Below are 6,389 nucleotides of genomic sequence, written 5' to 3' on the forward strand. Positions count from 1 at the left end.
GCATCATCTAAGTCTAAAGCAATTTAATTGAATAAGCTTACAGTAGGTGGAAATGAATTATACTTTGCTTAATATGATATTCCCTGCGTTTATCTCCTTCCTAAAGCAGTATCTAATAAGCCACATGGAGCATCACCAAGCAGAAAGGCAGTGTTGGCATTGTAGGAACAGACCTGCTTGGAAGGTACTGAAATTAAAATGTAGCGATATTTTGTACTTTTACAAACTGCAGCTTCTCTGCTCCAAGGGCACATTCAGAGCTGAACTTCCCAGTTTTGTGGACAGCTGAGAAACCACTATCGGTTAATGACTACTGCATATTATTCTAAAGCCCGGCCCGTGTGGCTCAGTGGCTGAGCATCAACCTCTGAACCCGGAGGTCACGGTTCGATTCCTGGTCAGGGCACATGCCCAGATTGCGGGCTCCATCCCCAGTAGGGGGCGTGCAGATGGCAGCTGATCAATGATTCCCTCTCATCATTGATGTTTCTGTATCTCCCTTCCTCTCTGAAATCAATAAAAATATATTTTAAAAAAACATTTGTGGCAAATAACACAAATATCAACATTTGTTAAAAAAAAAAGAGAAAGTTATGACCTGATGTATTTGTTATATTGCAATATATTTCTATTTATCTGCTTGCTGTTCGGTGCCCCTGTCCCTCCCGAGAGTGTAGGCTCCCTGTTGGCAGAGACCGTCTTTACGTGGTTCACTGCAGCATAACTCCAGTGTCTAGAATGCACTCGGCAATTATTTATTGAATAAATGAACAAAATCCACAAATATATAAATGATTGCCTTAAACATTTTTTTTATTGATGAGAGAGAGAGAGAGAGAGAGAGAGAGAGAGAAACATCAACGATGAGAGAAAATCAGGATCGGGTGCCTTCTGCACACCCCCTATTGGGCCCGGGAGTCGGCTCACCCGGAGCCGGGTGCGAGGATGGCAGTGTCGGTGACTGCGCCCTCGGCGGCAGGGGGGCTGCAGGCCTGTCCCTGGCGGCTCCCTGGCCTCCGTCTCCCTCCGCTCCACGTCCGTCGGGCCTTGGGGACCATTTCCTTGCGCTGCAGGGGCTTCAAGTCGCAGGCAGGGCCCTGGAAGGGGAAAGGAAGGACTGCGAGCTGGACAGGCCTAGATTCCAGTCTTTCATCATTTAGTCTCTGGGACCTTGAGCCAGTTAATGGAGCTTCGGTTTTCTCTCCTGTTCAAAGGACAACAACAACATATCAGCCTGGAAGAGTTTGAGTGATCACATCAGATAACAGACACGGGAGTCCGAGCTGAGTGTTGTCACTAGTAGGAGCAGCTACAGTGTTTGGAACAGCCACCGAGAACCAAATCCGAGGGTGAAACGGGCGTTCCAGGGAGAGACGGCTGCATTTCTGCCAGCATTCATTCTCCCCATCTTCCTTAGGAATAAAACTCCCAATTTCTATGACGTTTCGAATCAAGACTACATTTCCCAGCCTCCCTTGCTTCTTGTAGCTGTAGCCTTGTCTGTGCCCAAGTTCTGGCTAGTGAGTAGGAGCAGGTATGTGCAATTCCTGATGGCGTGTCCTGAGAAGGAGAGGCCTGGCCGCCCTTGCCTTTCTTCCTCCTGGTTGCCAGCTGAAGTGACCCGAGGCCCGGGCTGGAGCAGCCATTCTGGACCACGAGGAAGGAGTCGGTGCTGAGGATGTGGAATAAGCTATAGGAGGGGCCGGACCCCTGGCCCAGTCAGGAAGCAACCCCCACACCTTGGAGTGCCTCAGTCCAGACGCCTTTAGAAGGGAGAGAGAAAACGTGTGTCATTACAGCCATTATTACTTAGAATTTTTCCTGCAACCAAATTTAAATATGACTCATGTACTCCGGAAAGGAAGAGTTCACACAGGCGTGATGTTTTATTTTTAATTGATAAACACTTACATAACACCTGCTATGTTGCTGGCATTCCATTAAGCCCTTCCCAAATATTAACTTGTTAATTCTCATTATAACTCGATGAGATAGGAACTACTCTTGTGCCCATTTTACAGGTAAGTCTTGGAAATTACATTGTAAAGGGGAGGAAAACAGTTCTTGAAATGTTCTCTTTTCAGTTCCTGCCTCTGTCAGTTCTTTCATTCAACAAATATTAACTGAGCCCAGACTAAAACCAGGTCCTCTTCCGGGTGTTAGGGACAGAAAGACAGACTTGATGACTGGTCTCCAGGTCCTCTTCCGGGTGTTAGGGACAGAAAGACAGACTTGATGCCTGGTCTCCAGGAGCTTACAGTCTAAGCTGCACTGGCCAGTAGCCACCGGCCATGTGGGCCTGTTTAAATTAGTTAATGTAGTTCCCTAGACATACCAGCCACATTTCTTTTATTTTTGTATTTTTAAAAAATACATATTTATTAATTTCAGAGAGGAAGGGAGAGAGAGAGAGAGAGAGAGAGAGAGAGAGAGAGAGAGAGAGAAACATCAATGATGAGAGAGAATCATTGATCGTCTGCCTCCTGCCTCCTGCACGCCCCCTACTGGGGATCAAGCCTGCAACCCAGGCATATGCCCTTGGCCGGGATTGAACCTGGGACCCTTCAGTCCGCAGGCTGATGCTTTATCCACTGAGCCAAGGCGGCCAGGGCCCAGCCACATTTCATATGTCCGATAGCCACACGTGGTTGGTGGTTCCTTCACCGGGTGGTTCAGATGTGGTGTGTTCCCATCATGGAAGCAAGTTCTGGTCTAAAGGCACAGCTGCCAGGCCCTGGCTGGTTGGAGTGTCGTCCGGATACGCCAAGGTTGGGGGTTTGATCACCGGTCAGGGCACATACAAGAAAGCAACCAACGAATGTGTAAATAAGTAAAACAACACGTTGATGTTTGCCTCTCTCTCTCTCTCTCTCTCTCTCTCTCTCTCTCTCTCTCTGTCTCTCTAAAATCAATTTTTTTAAAATTTAAAGAGACAGGTGACAAACTGGCCATTTACAATCCAGTAGGCAACCTCTGGTTATTCTATTTCTTCTTGTTGCTTCCCTAATTCCCCCGGTTCTAGGGGAGAGCACGGAAAAAAGCAGCTGCTTTATTTATTTGTGGGTGATGGTTGGCTTTGTGTGAAGTCCTCTTCATTCATCATCTCACCCTGTTTCACAGAAGAGGAGGCTGAGGTTCAGAGAGGACACCTATAGTAGGTAAGGAAAACTGCCCTTGGTGTTCCTGGTCTCATAAATTGTGTCCTCACCACAATTCAGAGTCTGGGAGCTGATGAGAACAGCCAACACATGTGCTTGCGATGGTCAGTGGGCACTGTCCTGAAGGTGGCTCTATATGATCTGCATCCTCACCCCAGGAGACGGACAATCCTCATCACCTCGTTGGCAGGTGAGAAACCACAGCGCGGAGGGGAAGCGACTTGCCCAAGGCCAAGCAGATGGGAAGGCGCTGGGAGTTTCTGTCCTCATCCTGGGCAGCCCTGGGCCTGGCTGGCGTCTTCCCCGTGACTCATATCCTCCTGGGGGAAGTAAAGAAAAGCCAAGTCCATTCTCCCTCCTGGGAAGTTCGAGACCCAGCCAGGTCTCTCTTGGTCCAAGTTGCCCGCTGGCCAGGGCCAGGCAACACCGTGGCTCCCCGCCTCTCTGGTGGCGCCGGTCCCCCTGCGCTTCCCGCACTAGAGGCCCTGGGCCCGGACACTTGGCTTTGGGACCAGACCAGGGCTGGCAGGGCTGGCTTAGCAGAAGGCCAGGCTGGCCTCCCCCCGCTTTGTGTTTACCTTTTGAACTTTTATTGTGAGCTTATCTTTAGGGGGAAAATATTCCATAACCTTAAAATAGGCCAGACTTAATTAATAGCGTGCTTTGTTCTCCTGATCCTTATCTGCACAGGAAGACCCACCCCTCTTCGGTTTTGTGGGTCAAGGTGAAACTGCCCCTGGGGGCTCACCAGCAGCTGTTCCTTTTCCACGTTTGGACTCCGGTTCCCTTTGGCTTCTCCCTCCCTGAGTGGAAGGGTTTTTCCCAAATCCTTAGCCTGAGCCCTTCGCCAAGGCCTTTGCCAACATGACACGCTATAACTATTTCTAATCTAGAAAGTGGAGCTAGGCTGTGGACCCGGGTCTCTATGTCTCCGAGCACCCACAACTAATATTTATTGACCACTTAGCTATGGGCTCAAGAATCCCATGCGCTTTTAAAACATGTCCTTTTTATTTTCCTTATGTAGAATGTCTTTTATTTCTCACAATCCTATGAGGTACATCCAGTTATTCTCTCCATTTCACAGATGAGGAAACTGCGGCTCAGAGAGGTGAATACATTTACCCAAAGTCACACAGTGGTTAATGGTGGAGCTGTGATTTTCATCAAGCTGTGCCTGATAGGTAGCCTGGCTCAGAGGAAAAGTAGTAAATTAAGAGCCCCCCTCCGCTCCCCCAAAAAACCCAAACAAACAAAACACACACACACACACACACACACACACACACACACACACACAAAACAAAACAAACAAAAAAAAACACCCTCCAGATTTGGGCTCCTCAAATGTGTGGGCAAATCACTTAACCCTCTGGACTGTAGCTTTGCATCTGCGAAGTGGAGATACTGTGTCCCCAGCTCCTGGGAGCAGCTGGAGGATCAAGTGTCTGGGACCAGTGCTATGGAGAGCCTGCTCCATCAGGGCCTGGTGAATTTTTTCTTTTTAAAATTCTTTTCTGAGTTTTCCACAAAGTGCTTATCTTCCTTCCATAAACAGAAAATAATTTATATTCATTTTGAAACTATCTCATTTAATCTTTACAACTGTGAGGTGAATCTTTAATTTTTTTTTAATTTTCAATTATTTTTAATTATAGTTAACAGACACTATTATATTAGTTCCAAGTGTACAACAGGGTGTTTCGACATTTATATACCTTAGCAAGTAATCACCACAATAAGTCTAGTGACCTCTGTCACCTTGACTTAGGTTATAACTGGAAGTTTGTACTTCATAATCCCCTTCCCTTTCTGTTCAGCCCCACCTTCTCTGGCAGCCATCAGTTTGTTTCTCGTGTCTAAGGTGAGGTGGATGGTCTTAGTATTTGCATTTTAGGAGAGAAGTGATTAGAGAGAAAAGGAGTGACATAGCTGGGAAGCCACTGAGAAAGGACCTGAACCCAGTTCTGTATGTCTGTCCTTGTCATTCCACGAAGGACAAATCCTCCATTCTGAGGGGATGCTGAAGGGATTGAAGCTAATTTTTAAGTAGACTTTATTTTTTTAGGTGAGTTTTTTTTTATTATTATTATTAGTTAAGGTATTACAAATGTGTCCTCATTTTAGGTGAGTTTTAAGTTCACAGCAGGTACATAGTATTCCCACATTACCCCACCATCCACTGCCCCCACTCTCTATACCCCCCACCAGAGTGGGACACGTTGACAACTGATGAACCCACACTGACACATCATTGTCTCCCAAAGTCAGTTGACATTAGGCTTCACTCTTGGTGTTGTCCATCCTGTGAATTGGACAAATGACCTTGGACACATACCCACATCACAGTATCACACAGAATAGTTTCCTGCCCTAAGGATCCTCTGTGCCTGCCTGCCTCTCCCTCCCGCCCCCATGGAACCTGTCATACAGTCAGAATCCTAAGTATGTAACCTTTTCAGATGGGCTTCTTTCACTTAGTAACATGCATTTAAGGTTCTTCCATGTCTGTTCATGGCTTGATAGCTCATTTGTTCTAAAAAAAAATTTACATTCTTTATTGTTCAGCCCTAGCCAGTTTGGCTCAGTGGATAGAGCGTTGGCTTGAGGACTGAAGGTTTGATTCCAGTCAAGGGCACATGCCCAGGTTTTGGGTTTATCAATGATTCTCATTATTGATGTTTCTATCTCCCTCTCCCTCTCCCTTCCTTTCTGAAATAAATAAATAAAAATTTTTTAAAAATGTATGTATTGTTTAAAGTATTATATATGTCTCCTTCCCCCCCACCCCCATTGACCTCTCCCTGGCTGCTCCTACACCCCAGTTCATTTCTTTTTTTTTTTTTTTTAGCACTGAGTAATATTTCAACGTCTGGGAAGTTATTATAGACTAGAGGCCCGGTGCACAAAAATTTGTGCACTCGGGGGGAAAGGAGGGGCCCTCAGACGGGCCTGTGCCCTCGCAGTCTGGGCACCCTCGGGAGATAAAGCCCTGCAGGCTTAGGACTGCTCCCGAGTGGCAGAGGGCAGGCGCAATCCCTAGGCGCAGCCCCTGGTCGGGCTCAGAGCAGGGCTGACTGGGGAGTTGGGGCGCCGCCCCGTCATGCACAAGGCAGGGCGGATCGGGAGGTTGCGATGCCACCCTCAGTCACGCTCAGGGTAGGGCCGATTGGGGGGTTGGGGCACCGCCCCCGTCACACTCAAGGCAGGGTCAATGGGGAGGGTGCGGCC

Source organism: Myotis davidii, unplaced genomic scaffold, assembly GCF_000327345.1.
Source record: "Myotis davidii unplaced genomic scaffold, ASM32734v1 scaffold803, whole genome shotgun sequence".
In the NCBI taxonomy this organism is placed as follows: Eukaryota; Metazoa; Chordata; class Mammalia; order Chiroptera; family Vespertilionidae; genus Myotis; species Myotis davidii.